Source organism: Haliotis cracherodii, unplaced genomic scaffold, assembly GCF_022045235.1.
Source record: "Haliotis cracherodii isolate W230 unplaced genomic scaffold, xgHalCrac1.p SCAF_4, whole genome shotgun sequence".
Classification (NCBI taxonomy): Eukaryota; Metazoa; Mollusca; class Gastropoda; order Lepetellida; family Haliotidae; genus Haliotis; species Haliotis cracherodii.
The window spans coordinates 12,510,914-12,533,232 of NW_027266297.1; the positions used below are offsets into that span (position 1 = coordinate 12,510,914).

General features: G+C 38.3%; 1 protein-coding gene across 5 annotated transcripts in view; it reads right to left on the minus strand.

Moving 5' to 3' along the window:
* The window catches only part of LOC139478946 (axotactin-like), a 194,956-nt gene extending 174,982 nt beyond the window's left edge, over positions 1-19,974 (minus strand). For all 5 annotated transcript variants that reach the window (XM_071261660.1, XM_071261662.1, XM_071261656.1 and 2 more), the window contains exon 1: positions 19,867-19,974. The gene's annotated coding sequence lies outside the window, so the exon portion shown is untranslated. The remainder of the gene's footprint in view (positions 1-19,866) is intronic.
* Between the last annotated feature and the right edge of the window lie 2,345 nt (positions 19,975-22,319).

Genomic DNA, 22,319 nt, shown 5'->3' on the forward strand with positions numbered 1-22,319 from the left:
AGACAAACCTCTAAAGGCTACTTTCTAGTGCATACTGCCATGATATTGCTGGAATATTGCATAAAAGGTGCAAAACCAAACTTACTCAAAGTTCTACCATGAAATATTTATGTGCCAAAGCTGACATTTTCAAGATGGCCGCTGTGGCTACCATGTTTTTAATGTTACCTGCACACTGAAGAGAACTATTCTGTAAAACATTTCATGAAATTACTCATGTAAATTAAAGCTACCAATGATGTAAATGCAAGCATCAGCATGCCACAAGACACAAGTACGTGATAAATGAGCCATAAATCATTTAAAACCCAGTCAACACCTCCTAAAATGATTTCCAATGGTGGCCTTATGAGTAATGGTAGATGCAATTTATGAAGAACTGCTGGTAATCTATAAAACCGCAACTTCTAGTCAACAGCTGAATGATCTAATTTCATTAACTTTGAATGCCCAGGTCTGCCTGAATTTATAATCACACCTCATGGGTTTCATTAGAATACTAATTGGATCAGGTTTGTCCTGGAAGTAAAACTACTGATCGAGAACGAACGCCTTGGGATGAAAAACTCGATTACTGAAATTTCATGGAGAGTTACAGCATACTGCGTAATCAGTTACAAGAAGTCTTGATGGGTTGTGCAAGTCTTTTCCTATTCGTAAATTGATGTGGAGTTCAATGTGGACTTTTACGACTGGGATTATCAGCCTAAGCAGAAAGATACCAATGAAGAGAGCTCACAGGAGGCTCCTGAATGAAGTGTCTATCCTCAGATGAAATCTTGTCAATTGGTTTTGTGAGTCAGAAAAACTGAACGATTTGCCAGATAGTCACTTCTCGTTATTATCGATGATGTCATCCCAACAACTATTCCTATGAAAATGGGTTATTTTTTAAATAATGGCCAAAATTTCAGATGTCAGAAAGATTTACAATTTTTATATGAAGATAATTTCAGTGAACCTCTTCATTTACTAAATGAAGTTACAAATAATGCAAGAAAATACTGATCACCATAACAGACAGGCCAAAATATTATTTAAGAGGCAATATCAAATAAGTTAGAGACGTAAATATGACTGAAATACCCCCAAATAACAATAACTTGCAAATAACTTGCAAATACATTCACATTCACACAAACCAACAAGATGCAGCTCTTTTTCACAATAAGGTCTACATTAACTAGATTGCCCCGAGTTGTGCAAATGTAACCTCTAAATACAACAGCAGTGCAAGCAGAGGCTATCAGAAACACAAGCAGACGGCTACCATGTAAATTGACGTCTGATACAGCATATGGATACTGAAGTGTTAAGTCAACTGACCACTGTCTCCTTTACTATGGTAATTTGGACACTGGTCAATACATACCTGGATACAACCCAGGTTAGACGGTGCAACCACAGTTTTGGATCAATGAATAGATGAAATCTTAGCTGTCAAATTTGATTTGAGTTACTGAGATTTTTTTTATAAAAAACTCATGCACTCTAATCATTTGAATCAGATATATGAATCAAATTGTTCATCTAAATACAACTGCACATGCGATTCTCCTTTGCCGTGTGCATACAGTTTGACTTCTGATTAATAAAGTATGACCCTTGTCCTACAGCCTGTTTTCATAAGGCAGTTCCGGTTAGTTACTTTAACAATGTGCAGGTCAGTAGGCTTTGTTTCATATCAACCCTGCCACTATGTCCAAGAACCACCTAACATGAAAACAAGAAACAAACACAGCATCAGGTGACACACCACTGGTTTCCAACGCATACATTGCTCCATAAGCGCTATCTCCCCCTCCTACCCTCAAGCTCAGCAATTGTTATCAGTTGTACTTACATCAGGCCATTTCCATTCAATACAAAATATGGCCTCTGGGGAATGCGTTGTAACAGTTTACTGATACTGTGAGCAAAGATATGAGTATCATATCATGAAATCTTGCAAGATCCACAACAATATAGGAAGGTCAAAGACCTCAAAATCTGTTCATTTGAAATGACATATTAACACAGAAAAAACATATTTCCATGTGATGAAATCCAAGGGTTGTAAGGTCTCTCAATCTCATCTGAATTGCTCATAATTATTCTGATGTATTGAAGTAGAATCAGTTGACATTTTTAACAGCTGTATCGCAATACTAGCTGCATCTTGATAAGTTGATCTTAATAGCCCATGGGACAGGGCTGTATGTTAAAGATGGAACAGAAAGTATGACAAGACCTCTATCTCCACAATTCATTAAAATGAGGTGAGGTGAATGGGGTTTAATATTGCATGAATGAATGAATGAATGCAGAGAGAGAGAGATGGACTTCCTTGTACTCACTAACATCGCCAGTTCACACCTATCTGCTATGAAATGTTGTTTTTCTATTACCAGTATATATTCATTACTTTAATACAGAAAGATTTGAATCATCCTTCCACTTTCCTAAGGAAATCTCCCCTATGCAAAAAGTATCCTTTGAGTGGAAATTGTCTTCTTTCTTAAAGTTTGCATTACAATGATAAAGTTACCATCAATCAGACAAGTGCAGCAATAAAAAACAAGAAAGTTTCATTGGGCGCATGAAAAAATCTTTCAATAAAGCAATTCCTATCACAGTTTGGGTTCAGCCCTGTATATTGGCATGATCATATATCCGAGGAATATCAAGATATAACTTATAGCACCACAAGACACCAGGAGCATCAAGCATGATCTTATCTGTCATTTGACCCCAACCTAATGCAATATAGTGCTGTCAAAGACCATCTCAGAATCAATCAATATTCCTAACTGCACAAATCTCATAATTTTAGTGAAATAAATTTCTGAAATTCCCAAATGAAATTCCTGAATGTGTAACTACAAGGTGCAAATGTGTGCCCAAACATGACCTAACACAAGTCCACAAAAAAAGCCTCAGCCTCAAATGTTGAGCCACTGAAAAAAATTGTTTTAAATCAATTGAAGCCATTTTCACTATTAAATCCTCAAAATGGTTCCCTAAACTGTTACAGCTTTCAACACTGAGTTGGCTGCTGAAAGCAGGTACCCTTGCCCGTTTGACCTTCCAATCAAAAGCTGGAGGAGGATTCCGAAGCCTTAATGATTGCCGCCCATCAATTTGTGCAATTAAATGTCACCGAGGTCATCTCGCACTGGGGCAGTTTCCTCAACAGCGCTGTCTCCTACACGAACACAGCTGACACGAGGGGCTTCAATACCGATAAACTATCATACCATTCTATTATAGTGAATGTGATGACCGTGACTCACAGTTGCAATTTGATATTGCGATCGGATAGACTTTTAACCGTGATATACATTTAAAATGACATTAGAATTATCAGTAAAGATGTTGTTCCCCTAAGCTTAATGCACAAAATTCAATAAAATGAGTGTGTGGAGTGGTGTGGAGTGTAGAGGCGTGGCGTGGCGTGGCGTGGCGTGGCATGGCATGGCATGAGTGTGTGCGATGTGTTGTGTGGTGTTATGAGGTTATGTGAGTGGCATGTGTGTGTGATGTGTGGCTGTTTGGTGTATGTGACCCCAGCCCATCCCCACCTCTATTTCTGTCTCTTCTATTTCTTCATCCACCTGATCTCGATTCCATCAGAGAAAAGGGCCCGAGTATGTCATGCTTGTCCTCAGAGCACACTATTACCAAGGATTATCAGGGATGGTTATGATACCAAGTGGGGTCACCATGCCCTGAAGGCATGGGTAGTTGCTCATGCTGTCAACCATTGGTTTGCTCGCTCTGACTAGAATATTTACCGGCTGCCGTGATATTGCTGTACCACTGCTGACTACTGCATCAAATAACATACCCTCATTCTGTATATAAACCTCTATCAAGATCAGTGTATGATTAACCTGAAACATCACTAAAATAAGGTAACATTCTCATCTACCCAGCCCAGCAGCATTAAACCCAAACATGCTTCATATCCCCAGGGAGCTTGGATCACCTAGCCAGGAAGAAAATACATCATGTCTTAGCCATATGGTTCTCTTGACCTATCTTTCAGAAACTTAGCCAAATGTTTTCACAGGTAAAGGCCCCTTGGGACATGATACAGACATGAAACTTGGCACCCAAGTCCTCAAGTTTGAGTCAGTTTGTCTGCCATTAAAGGTATTTAAAGCTTTTTAGTGGGTGTCCTTCTGTGTAATCGCCAGTAAATATTGCAGGTTAAGTGGCATCTCTGATGATATGTACAGAAATCAATCAGACTTTCTCCACAAGGTTGGACCACGACCACATGAGAAACTTACCTAAAAATGTTAACTTCAGTCTCAGTTTAGAGTCATTAAGACCCTCCACTATAAAATTCATATATTCAGTAGACACCCACCACTTTAGACATACATATGGAATATGGAATTATTAGTTTGATGCCAAATATTATAAGTCACTAATTTCAAGTACCGGTAACATGATTGGTTGATTTTGGGCAACGGATGATTGCGGGATGAGAAACTAAAAGTCGGTCATGAAATGGAAACCTTTGTTTGTTTTTCTGAATATTCAAGCTGTGGACCCAGTCACATAACACAACATCCAAACCATTCCGCCAATTAAGAAAAACACCAATATCCTTTACAAATAAGTAAACGAGTAAGCAAAACCCTCAGACATCACAAGCTGGCAAAGAAAATCCTCACAAGAACATCAACCAAATAAACATTCTATCTCTTTAGCCATGTCTCCTTCCCTTGACTGCCAGCATACTTCGTCAAGTCCATCAACCAAAAAAAACCATGTGTATCACCTCACCTGAGACCAGTGCTCATGTTTCTTCTGCAAGACATGCTGGCTAAGCTGCTTCACTGAACAGAATCGGTGAGCCTTCAACATACTTACATACTTTTGCAGAATATGAATTATGACACAGATATTTTTTGTGGGAGGGTAGGTTTTTCATGAAAATAAACGTGTAATTACCTTCTCTAAACGTATTTATGATGAGTTGAGCAGGTATCGTTAATAACTCGAGTCAGAGGTAATACAGTATTGTCTTCACTAAGTAGAGTTGCAATCTGGACAAGTTGTCAATATCCTCAGGGTTTTTTTTTAAAAAGGAGTTAAAATATTAATATTTTTGGCGATAACATGAGTTAAGAATGCAACTTAACACTGTTCCTTATTGAAACATAACAAAGTAAGTGGGTAGATTCGAGTTATAGACCACTTTTACATATGGTTTAGCAACAATAAACATTATAACAACTGGAACTAATCTTGTGTGGACCAGAAAAATAATCTACTTGACTGCACAATAAATGAACCCAATGTTCAGAAGCAATCAACCAGGACATGCATCATAGCCATTCAATCCCCATTTCTACTCCAGACATGCATTGTAGACATAGGAATCAAACCTTAATGTTTTCATGACAAGTCACTTTTGCAACCGCTGTGCTACCACACCATCAAAACTCAAACCCAGGGACCTGTTCCACAAAGCAACCGTAACGCTACGACACTATGTTAAAGTATGGGAGTTACGTTCACCTTAGCACTATAATCATTTGTAGAACGAGGCCCAGATGAAGTTATCTAATAGACTTTCACTGAACTTTCACTTGATCAGTTGTCCAGGTCTGATTTAAGGGAAGCATATGTTCCACAGAAATACCTGAGTTTATCAAATTTGTATTCGTGTAAATCTGTTAAGTTCTCAGAGCTCCAGATAAGCTTTTGGTGTTGTGGGTATTTTACCCATGCATTTTAAAATCATTGGGTATCAGTAATTCTATCTGGGTATTCAAATTTCTGTTACCCACTAGTTTTTACACATGTGGGTATTTAAGTTAAATATTTAAAAACACTATTCATCTGGTCCCTGCAAACTGGTGTCGTGTGGGTTCGAGAGCTTTATAGGACTCAAAAATACCACGATACTTCCACAAGAAAGTCTGATGGCAAATGATCATGATGTAACTGTCATCGTGGAGTTTGGCAAAGTTGACGGAAAGCCCGTTTATAATTTCAAAATAAGTTACATATTTGCAAGTCGAATACGCAGGGTTACTTCACAATATTTTGATGATACGCACAAGTTTTATTTTTGTAGCGTATCTGTATTGCTCGTTGCGTATTTGATACGCTTGGATTTTATGTTACTGCGTATTTCTGCATTTCTGATGCGTATTTTACGCAGATACGCAGCTTATCTGGGGCTCTGGTTCTAATGATAGAAAAACAATTCTGAGGTTAGCCGTTATTGTTCATCATGCACTTTCTCGACACAAGAATCTTATAGTATCGTGAAGACACTTTGTAAAATAATTGTGTACACCCACTTTGTAACATTGTCTCCACATATGTATTGTATGCAGCACATCCCTTCAGCTGTGTTGTACTCACGGTTATCATCTCTTTGTACTCTGGTAAAACCTCTTGAACTTGAATAGACTTTCACTGAACTTTCAGTTGATCAGTTGTCCAAGTCTTAATCTAAGGCTACCACATTTTGCTGTCAGAGTTGCATGCCTTAAGGTGCACAAATCTTATGACTGTGGGTTCAAATCCCAGATTATGATTTTTGTTTGTCAGCACCATACTCATGTTGGTAGGTTTCACAAAAGTGGTTAACGTCTTGGACCTGCAACACTTGAATTTTTCCCTCACATTGAGCTGACATGCCATAATAAAACTGAAATAGTTGGCATTCAAAGTAGCATTAAACCCAACTCACTAATAATCTATCAGAATCATCTCCGTTCAAACCAAAAGGAAAGGAACAATGCCTCTTTAATATCCACTTTAACTCTTATTACTAAAATGATCATACACATGTAATTTTGCATACTACATCAAAATGCTCAATGGAAGACATCAAATTCACCTGTTCATGTGATCCATCTGAAACACATGCATTAATACAGTCACCCATACATTCATGCTGACTCTGCACTCTTGAGCTTATCAAAGCTTACGGTATGCTACTTCCCTAATTAACACCTTCAACAGTCAAACAGGGAAGTGATTTCTGAGGAGCAATGTGATCCTAAGTACTGTTTAAGGAGCAAGCTTGTAGGAAGCTCGGCAGTCCAAAAGTGATGAGTTTCAATCTTAGATGCAGTCAGTACCATAAAACACAACCTTGACAACCACATTCTGTACTAAAGACTCAATCATTTTCAGAAGACTTAGCGTCAATAAATGGAATTTTATTAGCTCAGCTTGCTAGGGCTTTGCTCAAGTGTCTGAAGCAGCGATAGAAACTAACAGTTTTAGTCCACTTGTCCTTATAATGATAACATACAGCAAAACCCTTAAAAATGGTAAATTTCTACTATTCCTTATGATACCTTAACTATAGGGCAGTTTGGCAAGGACGATAGGACTAGTGCCAATTTCTAATGCTGCTGAAGACTCAATCACTACAGTCACTATTCCGGTAAATAAAGTAAGGTGTTTTAGTGACAACAGATTTACAGAGGCCTCTATTTACTTAAAGTCCTTTTCATCAGTTCACAAATGAATATGCCTTAAGTCTACCATGCTGGTCTTAATCTAGGTTGACTCACAGGCTTGAAACGATGCGCTAACCACGCTAACACAGGATACAACTAAAGTCACTAATTTCATTTTACTTGTTCATGCTATCCAGTGTACGAAACAAAGCATGGAGTCAAGGGGTCGTTGTCAACCATGATGTTAAAAGATAGATTTAGGGGACCCTGACTTGACTGATGCATGTCACTGTATCCCAAATGCGTAGATCGATGCTCTTGATGTCAATCACTGCATTGTCTGATCCAGGCTTGATTATTTACAGACCGCTGACTTCGTTGATGCATGTCAGCGCATGTCTGAGTGTGGTATTTAACAACAAACAAACAAACAAAACCTTAGTTTCGGACACTTTGAAAATTTGTTTATTTGCTATCTTAACAAGAGCTCCTGCAATTTCAATATGCACTGCATACATCTGCAATGTAGGATTGTTTACATCTCATTTGTAAAATCCATGAACATTATGCAGGTATTTACTGGCAATAATTACATACTATCAGCATCCTGTTGACATTTCAAACTGGTCATATCATCACCATCCTTAAATAATAACATCACTTAACAAAACACACTGGGACGATGACAGTGCCAACTGACAGTGCTGCATGATGGGTAACCACTGGCAGCCATGTTGTATTCTTTGTGAAAGCTTTGATTATTATACACCAATTATCCAGTACATGATAATCATGAAATTAACATATTAGTTATCAACATACAAGCCTAATGGGAATGAAATATTGTACACTTTTCAACTTTTGATAGGGATAATAAGACATATCATATTTAAATAACACTTGACACGAGAATCAGTGTTGTGTCATGAGAAGATAAAAAACATCCCTATCAAAAGTGGAGCAGTATATCATGAAGTCAACTACATGTGTTTATGTTTATATCTGACTCATCTAGGTCATTAAATCATTCTGGCGACATGTTCCTTTTATCATCATGTTTGGGGTTGCTTGATAGATTATGATTCATGCAGCATGTATGCCATGAAAGTAGATGCGAAAAAGCGTATGTTATGTACATCCATTTTCCAATTTGGCTGTTTATCTAACATTATTTCTGTCATCATAGCAAATAATATTCCATTTCTAAACTAATAAGCTCTTTAAAAGCAAATATTTATTACAAATATCACATTCATGTGTTTGTCACGATGATGACAACTAATATGTTAGTTGATGACATAAATGAAATATAGAACAATGGTACAATATCAGTAGTGTACTGATTGTTAATTTCATAAATACTGTTTGCAACAAGATACTAATCCAATGCCAAAGTATCGTAAAAATGTGTTCATTTATAGTAAGCATAGCCTATACACTGACCATCTCCATGACAACATGTCACAACCCAGCATTCAGAATCTCCATGACATCCTGTTACATCCTAAACACTGATCATCTCTATGACAACATGTTACAATCCAACATTCACTATCTCCATGACAACCTGTCAAAACCCAATATTCACCATCTCCATGACAACCTGTCACAACCCAATATTCAACATCTCCATGACAACTAGACACAAAATCAACCCTCCACAGAACAAATCAAACTGCACCAGAAAACTTCTAAATTCAGGCAAAAGGCAGAAAAAGATTCTGACACAAATGGAGAGAGAAATCGCTTAAATGTTGATGAACACTTTTGAATAATTTCCAAGGCACCAATCGCATGTCCCAATAACATCAAAAGCTTTCTGCCTGCCTATACTCAATGCCTTGAATTATGCATACGACAACAAAAGGTAGTCCACAGTGACCTATCACAGCCATTGGGTCTCGTTACCACATGACCCCGACTCTCCTACCTACTTGTAAACATCCTACACAAGAAATACGACTTCCTTCTCTTGCATAACCGACTGCAACAATTATTCCCCAATTACCAACTCTCTTCTCCAGGCACAATGGATATCGTTGCCGAAAATAATGTACCACTTTAGGGATAGCGAAAATGGGATAAGTATGGACACAGATAGCAATTTGCATATTGAGTATGTTACTCGCGACCTGGTGCCAGCGGTTTATGGGCATACAAGATGGTCGTCAGGTACTGTTGAATAATGGGATGGAAGCGGCATTGATGGTTCTCTTGGAGGTCAAGGAATCATTACAGATCACTTCATTTTAATTGTGTCGCAGATGGAGACACATATTGCCAACACCTTCCAAGATGATAAACAGGATATTTACATGTCTGCATGGCACCATGTTCATCATTTTGTTCAATGTTGGGTACAGTACGTCAAAGGGACAAACCTTGATTTTCATGTAACAGGTTGATGTTATGAGATTACATATATTGGTAATATCAGCTGTCACACATATACAGTTATGTAGGTATTGCCTACCACTGAAAACAGCATAGACAACAGTCTGCAACTTTAGCCACTAGTCCGAAGCCTGAGTATTGTGCACTGCTGTGTGGTCTAGTAAGCTCAGTTAATAATAGTACATATAACACTAAGTCTACTGAAATTGATGCCAAGAGTAAAGTTCAGAGTAAGCGTCTCAAAAGCTTTAGGCACAGACAGAGACAAAAGTTACTTTGATTTCTTAGAGAGACAGTTTTCTACTGCTTTCACTCCAAATTTAGCCTTAAATCAATCTCTAACATGTCTGACAAAAATGACTTTCTGAAAACACATTGTTGAAGATTTGCATTCCTGTCTGGCTTGCATGCTTGTTAATATGAAACCAAACACCTCATCAAGCCTAACAAATCAATCAAGAGTATCCTTCCTTAGTAAGATCTACTTATCAATCAGTTCGGACCATAATTATATGGCAATTAATCCAATCAACTGACCACGGTACAAAGCCTGCCCAGCAACATACAGGTGAGGCTCAACTCTACTTGAAGCCATCTGGTCACATCTCTAGCAGTACCAGCTAATATCAGGAGCCACCAGGAGTCACCAGGAGCCATCAGGATCCAATCAGTGGACACTATACCCAGCTAGATAACACACATCAAGAGCAACCACAATCACACATTTTCCATTTTCATGTTTATTGGCATTATATGATGTGAACATTTGAAACTGTCTTACAAACTGTAAGTCCATGGATTATTCATTCAAAGTGTACCCTTGAAGATCCGGGGTAGAATAGGTCTTCAGCAACCCATGCTTGCAGTAAAAAGCGACTACGCTTGTCATAAGAGGCGACTTATGGGATTGGGTGGTCAGGCTCTCTGACTTGGTTGATTCATGTCATCATATCCCAATTGCTTGGATCAATGCTCATGATGTCAATCACTAGATTGTCTGGTCCAGACTCGATTTTTTACAGACCGCCATCACATAGCTGAATATTGTCGAGTGCGGTGCTCAACAACAAACATCAATCAAAGTGATCTGGTCACATTTCTAGCAATACCAGAAGCCATCAGGAGCCACAAGGAGCCAATCAGCGGACACTATACCAAGCTAGACAACACACACCAGGAGCCACAAGGAGCCAATCAGCAGACACTATACCATCTAGACAACACACACCAGGAGCCACAAGGAGCCAATCAGTGGACACTATACCAAGCTAGACAACACACACCAGGAGCCATCTGGAGCCACATGGAGCCAATCAGTGGACACTATGCCAAGATAGATAACACACACCAGGAGCCACAAGGAGCCAATCAGTGGACACTATACCAAGATAGACAACACACACCAGGAGCCACAAGGAGCCAATCAGTGGACACTATACCAAGCTAGACAACACACACCAGGAGCCACAAGGAGCCAATCAGTGGACACTATACCAAGCCAGACAACACACACCAGGAGCCACAAGGAGCCAATCAGTGGACACTATACCAAGATAGACAACACACACCAGGAGCCACAAGGAGCCAATCAGTGGACACTATACCAAGATAGACAACACACACAAGGAGCCAATCAGTGGACACTATACCAAGCTAGACAACACACACCAGGAGCCACAAGGAGCCAATCAGTGGACACTATACCAAGATAGATAACACACACCAGGAGCCATCTGGAGCCACAAGGAGCCAATCAGTGGACACTATACCAAGCTAGACAACACACACCAGGAGCCACAAGGAGCCAATCAGTGGACACTATGCCGAGCTAGACAACACACACCAGGAGCGACCACTATCACAAAGCCCAAACAAATTCTCCCTGTGACCTGGCTATTCATGGTTCATCCCCCATGGCTCAGTTGCATGTCAGGGGATATTTAGGGACAATCTTGGGATTTTGACACAATGGCTTTCTTTAAAGTAGACACATTTGACAAAATTGCTGATCCAGACACAGTGGTGATTCACAGCAAGGGAATAACTGAATGTGTGATAAAGAGCAGGTGGATCTAATGCTTCTATAATTAAGATATTAATGATAGTTATAAACAAAGCTCTGATTCCCTGGTATGTCTAGATAAGGCCAGTCTGTGTCAAACACTTTTGAGCATTAGAAATTGGCACTAGTCCTCTAGTCCTTGCCAAACTGCCCAAAAGGACGAGTGGACATTTGCCATTTTTAAGGGTTTTGAAATATGTTATCAATATAAGGAATAGTGGACAAAACATGTTTGAAACTGAGAAACAGAGGGAAAGAATCTCTTAATACCTTTGATGGACTCTGTTGTTTAAGCATATGATAAAAGTATGCAATTTAATCATTTATGTTGATAACTATTTGCAAATGTGTTGCCACAGTTGCTGGCAATGTTATAACCATCATGAATAATTTCAATATTGAAAGAAAGGATTTTATATAATTCCATTATAAATGTAATGAGCCGATCAGTATTTAGGAATATTTCCATTTTCATGTTTATTGGCATTATATGAAGCAAACATTTGAAAATGTCATCGAAACTGTCAGTCCAAGGATTGTCCCTAGTACATACTACTGTAGATAGAGTGAGTGAGTGAGTGAGTGAGTTATATCACGGCGTGTCAGATTATTGTAGGATGAAAGCCCTTCGGTGAAATGAACGAGCACGGGTATGGTGCTGACAAACCTAGAAACATAATCAGGGCGAACCAGGATTCAAACCAACAAACATAGGTTTCTGGCATGCCCAAGGGATGCAACTCTGCACAGCGAATCGCTGTGCTTTAGACGACTGGGCCACCTGTGCCATCTCCTACTGTAGAGAATGTAGAGTATTGCTTACCCCTGTTTGCCACTGTACTTAGGGCCTGATGCTTGATCTAGTAAGTGTAATTAAATTCATAGCTAATACTAGTCCACAATCTTCTAAAAATGATTCTGAAAACATGTTAAAGCTAATAATTCAAATACGTATTTTAAAAAATTGTACAACGTTCAAAATAAAAAATTGGTTGCTTTTAGTTTTATGCATGTCAGATTAAGAGGGAAGGTCTTGTCATAATCTCCACCATTAAAAATATTTTTTTGAGGGAGTTCCCTACTTCTAAATAAAAACAGGGGCCCTGGGACACCCCTAATTTCGGACACAGCTGTTTCACCGGTAAATGTCCCAATCACTAAGGGTATGTACTCATAGATGAATGTTGCTCTCAAACTTGTCATTTCCATGCAATTAGCTGATTATGTTAACTGAGCCTTTGTCAAGTGACCAAAGTTGCTTTGTATTATTTAACAAAAACATGCCTAAACTTTCTTACACACCCAATGGATCCAAATGACATTGCAGGGTGAGAAAACATTTCTTATATTTTGAAACAATTCTTTCTGCTATTTCAGCTTGTGCTTTCAAATCTATACATCCATAAAGCTTAGTCACTAGCATGAACTGCTACACAAATCATTATGTTACCAGCAACTGTGAAACAAGTTCAAATGCAAAAACGTCTCCATTTTCTGGAGATCTACACTACAATGGTGATGGTGTGAGTAGAAATAATCCATCAAATCTAGCTGTGTAAAGCATCTTACACTGCTGATCATCAGCCCGATAATCTCCACAAAACACTGAAGGGGGTTAAAGAGTTCAGCCACATACAAGACCCTCCATTTTTCCCCCTCCGCTTCCCATCTGCTTAGTTTAACACATACCCCAAGATGGAGGACGATAATGGGCCATTTATCTTACGATACTGTAGTTATTTGATTTCCTTGTTGACAAAGCTTGCCAGAAAGGGCAGTTTTTGCTCAACTTCTTCTTATCTTTTTCACAAAGGTCGACAGAAAGATCACAATTTGAGGTTTCTGAGATGTGGATGGGCACTTTGAGACGTTTGCTGTCGCATCAAATAACATGACATTTTCAATCATTTCTTTTATTTTCACATTTGATGAATGGAAGTGAAGCTAAATTATCTTCGAAAGGATACTACATTGAATGAGTTATTTGAAGTTGGTTCACATCAATAACCACCTGTAACTCAAGAACGAATATTTTCTTTCTTTAGAGCTTGGTAAGTGACCTAATAACCCTGAAGAAAATGCCATTTTTGTCGAAAAACAGTTGGAATGATATCTAATAAATACAGTGTAGATCAGTGTACCTGCCAAGAGAGACAATAAATGAGAACTCTGATAACATGAACTTCACTATAAATCAAAATAGGTGCCATTTTAAGATTCCAATACTCAGCATATTCCAGCTATATCGATATTGTGAGCAGCGAGCCATGCCACTGGGGTATGATGACGAGCGATCAACCAAGTCACAGAGTCTGATCACCCAATAAGTCGCAGATGGGGAGCAATTCTAACTAAGCATCCCCATGGGGAAGTTACTTATTATCACATGGTGGTCATAACAGCTGACTAAAATGTTGTTTGTTTGTTTGTTTGTTTGTTTGTTTGTTTGTTTGTTTGTGTCTTGTTTAATGTCGCACTTAGCAATATTCCACCTATATGATGGTGGTCTGTAGAAAAATCAAATCTGGACCAGACAATCCAGTGATTGATATTATGAGCATCGATCTACGCATTTGGGATATGATGGCATATATCAACCGAGACTGAACACCCGATCCCGTTAGTCGCCTCTTACAACAAGCATAGTCCCCTTTCACAGCATGCATAGGTTGCTGAAGACCTTTTCTACCCGGATCTTCACTGGTCGACTAAAATGTAGTTTGGGGTAACAATGTGTGCTCAGACTGATGGCATCATCACACCTCTATGACAATGATGGAAGCTCATGCTATCAACCGCTTGTTCTGTGCACAGAATGGTGCCAAGATAGAGCTGTGATATTGCTGAATATAGTGCAGAACAACCTTAACCATCCTCTAACTCGGAGTACCATCCTTGTAACATGTCACGGATTCATTGTACAGATCCAAACAACAGTGTTCAACATCTGCCTTCTGAAACACGCACTGAACAATAACATTGGCTCAACACGTTCTTTCAGAAAAGGGACACAAAAAACATTATTTTTATCTATACACTAATGCCACCTTTCACACCCCTGCATTTCAATGGCAATGAATTGGTACAATGAAATCAATGTTTACCCGCACAGGACCACAAAGCAATAAACCAGAGCCAGCAAACCCCTAACCTTGGCCTTGCGGCTGTTAATTCCACAATATACAGGCCGTTATGCTCAGCTCTATAATAAAAGATGTGGTATGAAATTTTGAGCCTGAAAGCCTTGAAAAGTGGGGTGTTACCAACTAGAAGTGGCGGGGTGATTAAGGCTTAGGTTACATTGAAGCTTGGGTCTATACAATCTACTAAACTCTTTAAGGTACCTCGTTATGGGCCCGAGGTAGGAACGCTTTGTTTGATAACAGAAATAAAGCCTGGAAGACATACCTTCTAAATTCACAGAAGCAGTATTTGGGCATTATAATGAAGCCCTGGGTTTATTTGAGAAACTACTATGCCAAATTTGTTTTGGAAATCTAGTGAAAATTAATATTGTTATCTCCATAATTCAATACATTCATATCAATCTCCTTGAATTTGACTTTGTTTATGCTGTTTTCACTATGCATTGTATATATAAGTTATCTTTGGAGATTTTAAATGGGTGATAAGGAGCTACAAGTATCAGTATTCAAACACAACTTAACCCATATATCAATTATAGAAAAAGTACATTTTAAAAAAAGTTTTGTTTGATTACAGTTTTACTTGAAATCTTGTCAAATCAAAATTATCATTAATAACTGAAAGCTAGCATGGCTGTAACTTCAAACTGAGTTGAATTCCGTAGGTACCCTGGTATTTAATTTCTACGAATACGCTAACCTTTGAACTTGAACCGTGAAAGTACATATCCTATCCACTTAGTTTACCACAAAGCATTCACATATATTCATCAGTCAAGCAATCGATGAATTCTGATCCTTGTATATAAACAGGCCTATTTTCCATACTCTCAGTGACAGGTACGAAGACCCTTGGTGTCTACATATCACATTTGCTATCTATCTCGCCTGTATAATAATCAACACAAATATTCCAGGTGAGAACTGTTAATCCTAGGTACATAATATGAACCCCCTGTCATCGGTGTTATCTGCTCTCAAAGGCAGTGAAGGGAGATTAACACTATAAGATTCACGATCAGTTTGAATAGAACTTTGGTTATTGTCACCTATTGACATATGGCTGAAGGGAGTGTGATAAGATCTTTACATATGTTCAGTAGACCTTGATGTTGAGCAAGTTGGACTAATTATCATCATGCAACGAAGCAAGGAACGGCCTGGATGTATGGAGATGTTTCACTATGGGGCAAACTCACTGTAGATCTTGTACTAGTTGTAGTGGTAGGTTCAAACTATGTTAAACAATATCCCCTGACATTTCAACATCCATTTAAAAAATCGATAAATTTATTTTTAAAAATCCAGTTCAGTCATTGAATGAATGTTGTTTTATTCACATACAGAAATAGTTCCAGTGATTTTGCTAGAAGCAAATGGCGGTAGTAGACCATTCTAGACCTGTATCAGAATTTCATCAGATGTTGACACGATGATACAATACTTGTCGATAGTACCGATGTTGAGAAGTATCTTAAGGACATTTTATAAAACAATCAACCCATGTCCTAGGATATGAACCAATTTGTAATTCATGACAGATTAACTATAGTCATATGAAAGAATCAGGTGTTCTTTTAACTTCTTTTAAGTAGTATATATTACAGTGTTAACAATTCAGCATAAAAGTCACAGGGCTCTTGTCATTAAATATTTAGGGGTCCCTAGATTAAAATACCATAGGCCAAAGGCCACAAGGACACCCTTAATCTTGAACACTATTACCTACACATACCCACCTAGACATTTGACATACCTTCATGTATATACTATCATACCCACACAAACAGACAAGTGCAAGGTTCATTAACTAAGTGGTGTTTTTCGGATGCTTTGTAATTTGCATGCAGACATAAAATGTAAGTCACATGGCTCCAACCAATAAAATGGCAGTAATATATTTAACTGTTTTGCCAAGCTTCAAGAGCAATAACGCTCACCTTCATAAAAATATGCTTTTCACATCCACAGCCAAAAGGATACTATAATAAAAGTCAATGTCATTTAACCACTGCATCTGTTATACCATAATGGAAAAAGAACTCAAGTACTAAGCACCTCAGTTATTTACTTTCACCTGCTCAGAGGCCAATATTCGGCCCCAAGTCTGCAGCAAACGATTAAAAAGTTCTTAATTTGAATTAAAATTATAACTAAGCTTATAGATTTGCAGAGACATAACCTGTATTTCACTGTTGACAGGACAAATAAACAGGAAGAGCTTTTTATATTTAGTTTTATATAATTGCATTGAATATAATCTCAAAATACGTCAAAATTCCAATTTTGAACAAAATATTTAAATTCTTTTTCCCAATCTGCCTGCTAAAGGCACTTAGTTTAAAATCCTTTCCAAGTCCCTTTATTTATGAACCATAACATAACACTGATAAAGTATATCAATCAAAAACAGAAGTATAAGTTGTTTTCACTTGTTGCTACTATTTTCCTTGAAAGAACATTGTGTCACATATGGTACTAGCAAGCAATACCAATGTTTCCGAACATCCTCTGTTATGCTAGGGTAAAGGGCTGTTCAGGGCTAAGCTCACCTCATCAGTGTGATAAGTCGGATGATAGCAATGCACTGCATGGGACCACAACAAACCATCAGAAGCCATGCAGGACGAGCTTTACTCAAGCTTTCTAGGTTAATGGAGAATTTGACAGACCTGTAAAGTGACAGCCCATGACTCATTACACTAACATATACCAGTATTAAAAACACATCAAATTTCATAAACACTTTGGTGGAACGGCGTTAGTAGTGTAGTAGGTCATAGCATATATAGCTTGAACACCTGCTTCTACTTCAGTCGAGGCTTACAGCATGCAAACTGATACAAACAAACACAGACATGGTGTGGACATGTAAGATCTAAAAAAAATATCAAATGGCTTTTTTAAGTATTAAGTGTCAGAATTTTTTATATGGTCATAATGTTAATTCCTACTTGATATTAATATATACTGAAAAAAATATTTCCAGGAAAATATTACGCAATTGCATCCATGTAAAGGTATCAGCTGACAGGGAAACTGTTAGCTTGCCTATCATTTATATTGAGGTACAAGATACTTCAACCATGACATATTGCTTATTATACCTCGGAATTTTTTAAATTATATTATGACCTGATAACATCAAAATCCAAATGAAAGGTCAAGATAAAGAAAATACAATAGCACTTTTCTAAAAACAGATAGTGTAGATGCACATGTTCCTAAATTAAGAATGTAAGCCAAGGCTTCTCCTCTCACAGCACTACAGGAACAGTATTTGAACAGTGTTTCAGTTATATCATGGTGTGTCAGCTTGATTGTGAGAGGAAAGACCAAAGTGATGCAGGTCTCAGACGTTTACCACTTAGGTGAAACCTATTAAAACGGGTAAGGTGTTAACAAACCTGGAACATAATTGGGGCAAACTGTGATTTGAACCAACAATCATAGGATTCTGGCATGTGAAAGGGACGCAACTGCAAAGCGAATTGCACAGCCTTATATGACATGGCCATCTGTGCCCCCTCAAATACTATCAGAGCAAAGCTTAACTGAGTCCTCTTTAATTTGAACACTGGTACATGTTATAAAGCTTTAAAAACATACATGATATTTCATCCAATGCAAGAAATATAACATATTTTTACAGCCTTATAAGAATAAGACATCTTTGCAATTGAGACATGTATTTCATAGACCACACATGCCCCAAAGAGCACATTCTCTTATCAAATGTTATGATAACCAACAGTGTGCTCAAGTGTATCACTGATAGTCCACTCGTGGTGGTCAAGTCGTTGAAGCATGCCACTGGACAATGGTTCCTGTTTAACAAGTAACCACTGACAGACCAATTGGTGGTGTTAACTATACAAAGCTCTCATAAACAGATCACACTATGTATATTCCCGTGAATGGGATTGCTTAACAAGGTTATGGGTGCTTATTCATGCTTGAATGAGCACATGCATATGGCGCTGTTGTATACGACCAATATACTATGGTTAGTCATACAAGTATCCATACTGAAATATTATATACATGTCATAGCATACATTCCAATGCTACATTCTCAACAAAGAGGGCACCAAAGTTCAAAGAATAAATGCCCATAAATACTGAATTTATTGAAAATACAAAATATCTATCCTACTAATCATGCCAAACAGGGTAGCGTTCACCTTCATATCGAACAACAATATTTACAATGAATATGAAATCGTTGTTCTTGTATTCCAGGAACTGTACTTAATGATACTGAGCTAATTTAAATGCTGTACACTATAGGCGCAACAAATACATGATGATTTACATACAATACTATAGCATTGATTGAAAGGATTCTGCAATTTCAGCTACTGTTGTTTTGTGGGGGACCAGTTTTCAGCATTGATCCATGTCATGACAATTCTATCTGGGCATTCCTTCATGAAAATACTGCCCCAAACTGACCAATAATCAATTGTTTTTCGAGAAGTCGGACATTTCAACCACTGATTATAGAGCATACATAATAATGTGTTTTCATGCAAATAAGCTGCGTGAAGAACATGGGCATAGGGTGAAAAAATCTCCCAGACAATGGCAATTTTCAACCATGCAACGAAATGCGCGTGCAGCAAGTGGGCCACGCGCACGACACAGCAATGATGGAATGACAATGCACGATTCCATTCAAAAATCGATCTCTGCCTGTCCGTTCAAATGCCATTGATGATGGCACAGTGAATCTTCTAGTTCTCATGATTCCTGTGATGTCACTGGAAAATTTATCACGATTCTGAAATATATACACAATAGCAATGTCGTTCCGTGATATAAACTCATTAAAAAGACTTACCCGAAGCGCTACAACAATAACAAGTATATCCTCAAGCTATAACCACTGAGACTAAACCAGTCGGTGTCATGCCGAAGAATGAAGGCTGCTGTTTTCATTGAGCTGTCAGCCGCGTTACAGCGAGTATGTGGCCCACGCTTTCCCGCTCTAACGGCGAGGTGCGTAGAGTTAAGGGCAGATAACTCGTATTAGTACAAGCCTTTTCATCATTCGTGGCTGTTGTCCTAACATACTTACTTTCAGCCTTGTTTAGTGTACGGTAAATGCATGTTATGAAACAAAGGAGACAGGTTATGCGGTATTCACATAATTTTCTATGTCAAAAAAAAAATATCTACATCTTAATCTCACATATAAATTTATTATAAGTCAAGTTCCTTTTTAAACTTAACAATGAAAGGTAATATTAGCAATAAGTGAAAAGGTTAGGGGACCAGCTAAGCGAATTCTGTATTTGATAATGTTACAACTGCGTCAAGTAATTTTGTAAATTATCTCCGTTTGTAACCTGAAGTGATTCTAATCAAAAATATACATGGTAATAATTTAGCAGATCGGTGAGCAAACATGGATATGACAACGTTGATTGGGCACCATTGCTCATCATTCACGGGTAATAACCAATTCTTTATTAATAGAAGAGCAAAAATTGTCAGAAAATAAGACGCTGGTATAAGTGATATTGTACGTCCGCTTCACACAGTTAATTGTCCATACTCTTCTGTCACATTTTTAACCATACCAGACTGGCGTTCCTCGTAAGGCGTGCCAAGATCCTGTGGTCGTGGGTTCGATACCAAGATTCGCCTCGATGAACATCAATGGTTTGTCCCTCATGGGCACCGGGGTGGAATGTGTCCCCAGCACCCCACCGAGTCGGCCGAATAATGTTACCCAGAAGATACGGGTTAGAGAAAGAAGAAGAAATATAGTTTGCTTACGTGTCACAAGACACCCATTGCATAAACTATCACAGATTAAACAGCATGATAGTATGGGGACTTCCAACCGCGAGGCCTGAGACAATATGGACGATGAATAACAAAACAGTCATATAAATAAATGCTTCCAGTACCAGGGGGGCGGTAGGGTAGCCTAGTGGTTAAAGGGTTCGCTCGTTACGCCGAAGACCCGGGTTCGTTCCCGACATGGGTACAATGTGTGAAGCCCATTTCTGGTGTCCCCCGCCGTGATATTGCTGGAATATTGTTAAAAGCGGCGTAAAACCAAACTCACTCACTCCAGTACCAGGGGAGTTTCAGTGTCGTTGCAAGAAGGGGCTGTAAAATCCACACACACACACGCGCGCGCGCACGCACGCACGCACGCATATATATATATATAATATTTTGGGGAGAGCTATTATCGTTAGAAAGTTAGAATTAAACTTCAGTACCCCACGATTTGGATCGGGTGGTCTCGCTCGCAGAATTGGTATCGGTGCTCAATCTCTAGATTGTCTGATCCAGACTCTATTTACAGGCCGCCGTCACATAGATGAAATTTTGCTGTGTGCAGCGTTCTAACACGGATCTTCACAGGGGCAATAGTTTGTGGTTTTATAGCAATGTTGGTACCAAAATGTACTATCAAATGAAGTTACTTGAAACAAAAATATATATGCACAAAATCAACAGAAGTCTGAATCCTGTAAATGTGACTGCGTGTTAGTGTTATTCAAACAACTCTTTATCAGTACAGAAGTTTCCTTTCGTCATCCACAACAGTGTGAAATAAAAATATTGTCAAAACATTCTATGAGTGAACGTGGAGCTAATGGAAGCGGTTCTACTAATTACGCGTCTGACCGAGAGGCTTCGCAAATAATGCATTTTATTCGACGGTATACATATTAATATGGTAGAATATGATTGTAATTTATGAATACAATGTAACTTTTATTATAACTTGCGTTTTAATTTTTTTTTAACGCAGCATTTGTACAGAATCCTTCTTTTTTAATAAATTAATGATGAAGATAAGTTTATATTTCACATGAATGATATTTAACTTCAAAATTGCTTAGCTTCAACGCCTTTCAAGATGTTTAACTCAGCAAACAATGTCATTACCAATATATATATATATATATATATATATATATATATATATATATATATATGAATGCTTCGTATACCATGTATACGTGTACAATTTTCAGTGTCTCTTAAGTCAATTAATGGCTGCATGCCCTGTATATCATGCGTATATTTTACATATACAAGTGCATGTGGCACTTCTATTACTACTAAAGGCGACTTTGCTTGTTGTAAGAGGCGAGGCGACTAGCGGGATCGGGTGGTCAGGGTCGCTGACTTGGTTGGAGCATGTCATCGATCCCAATTGCGTGGATCAATGCTCATATCAATCACTGGATTGTCTGGTCCAGACTCGATTATTTACAGACCGCGTCATATAGCTGGAATATTGCTGAGTGCCGCGTAAAACAACCA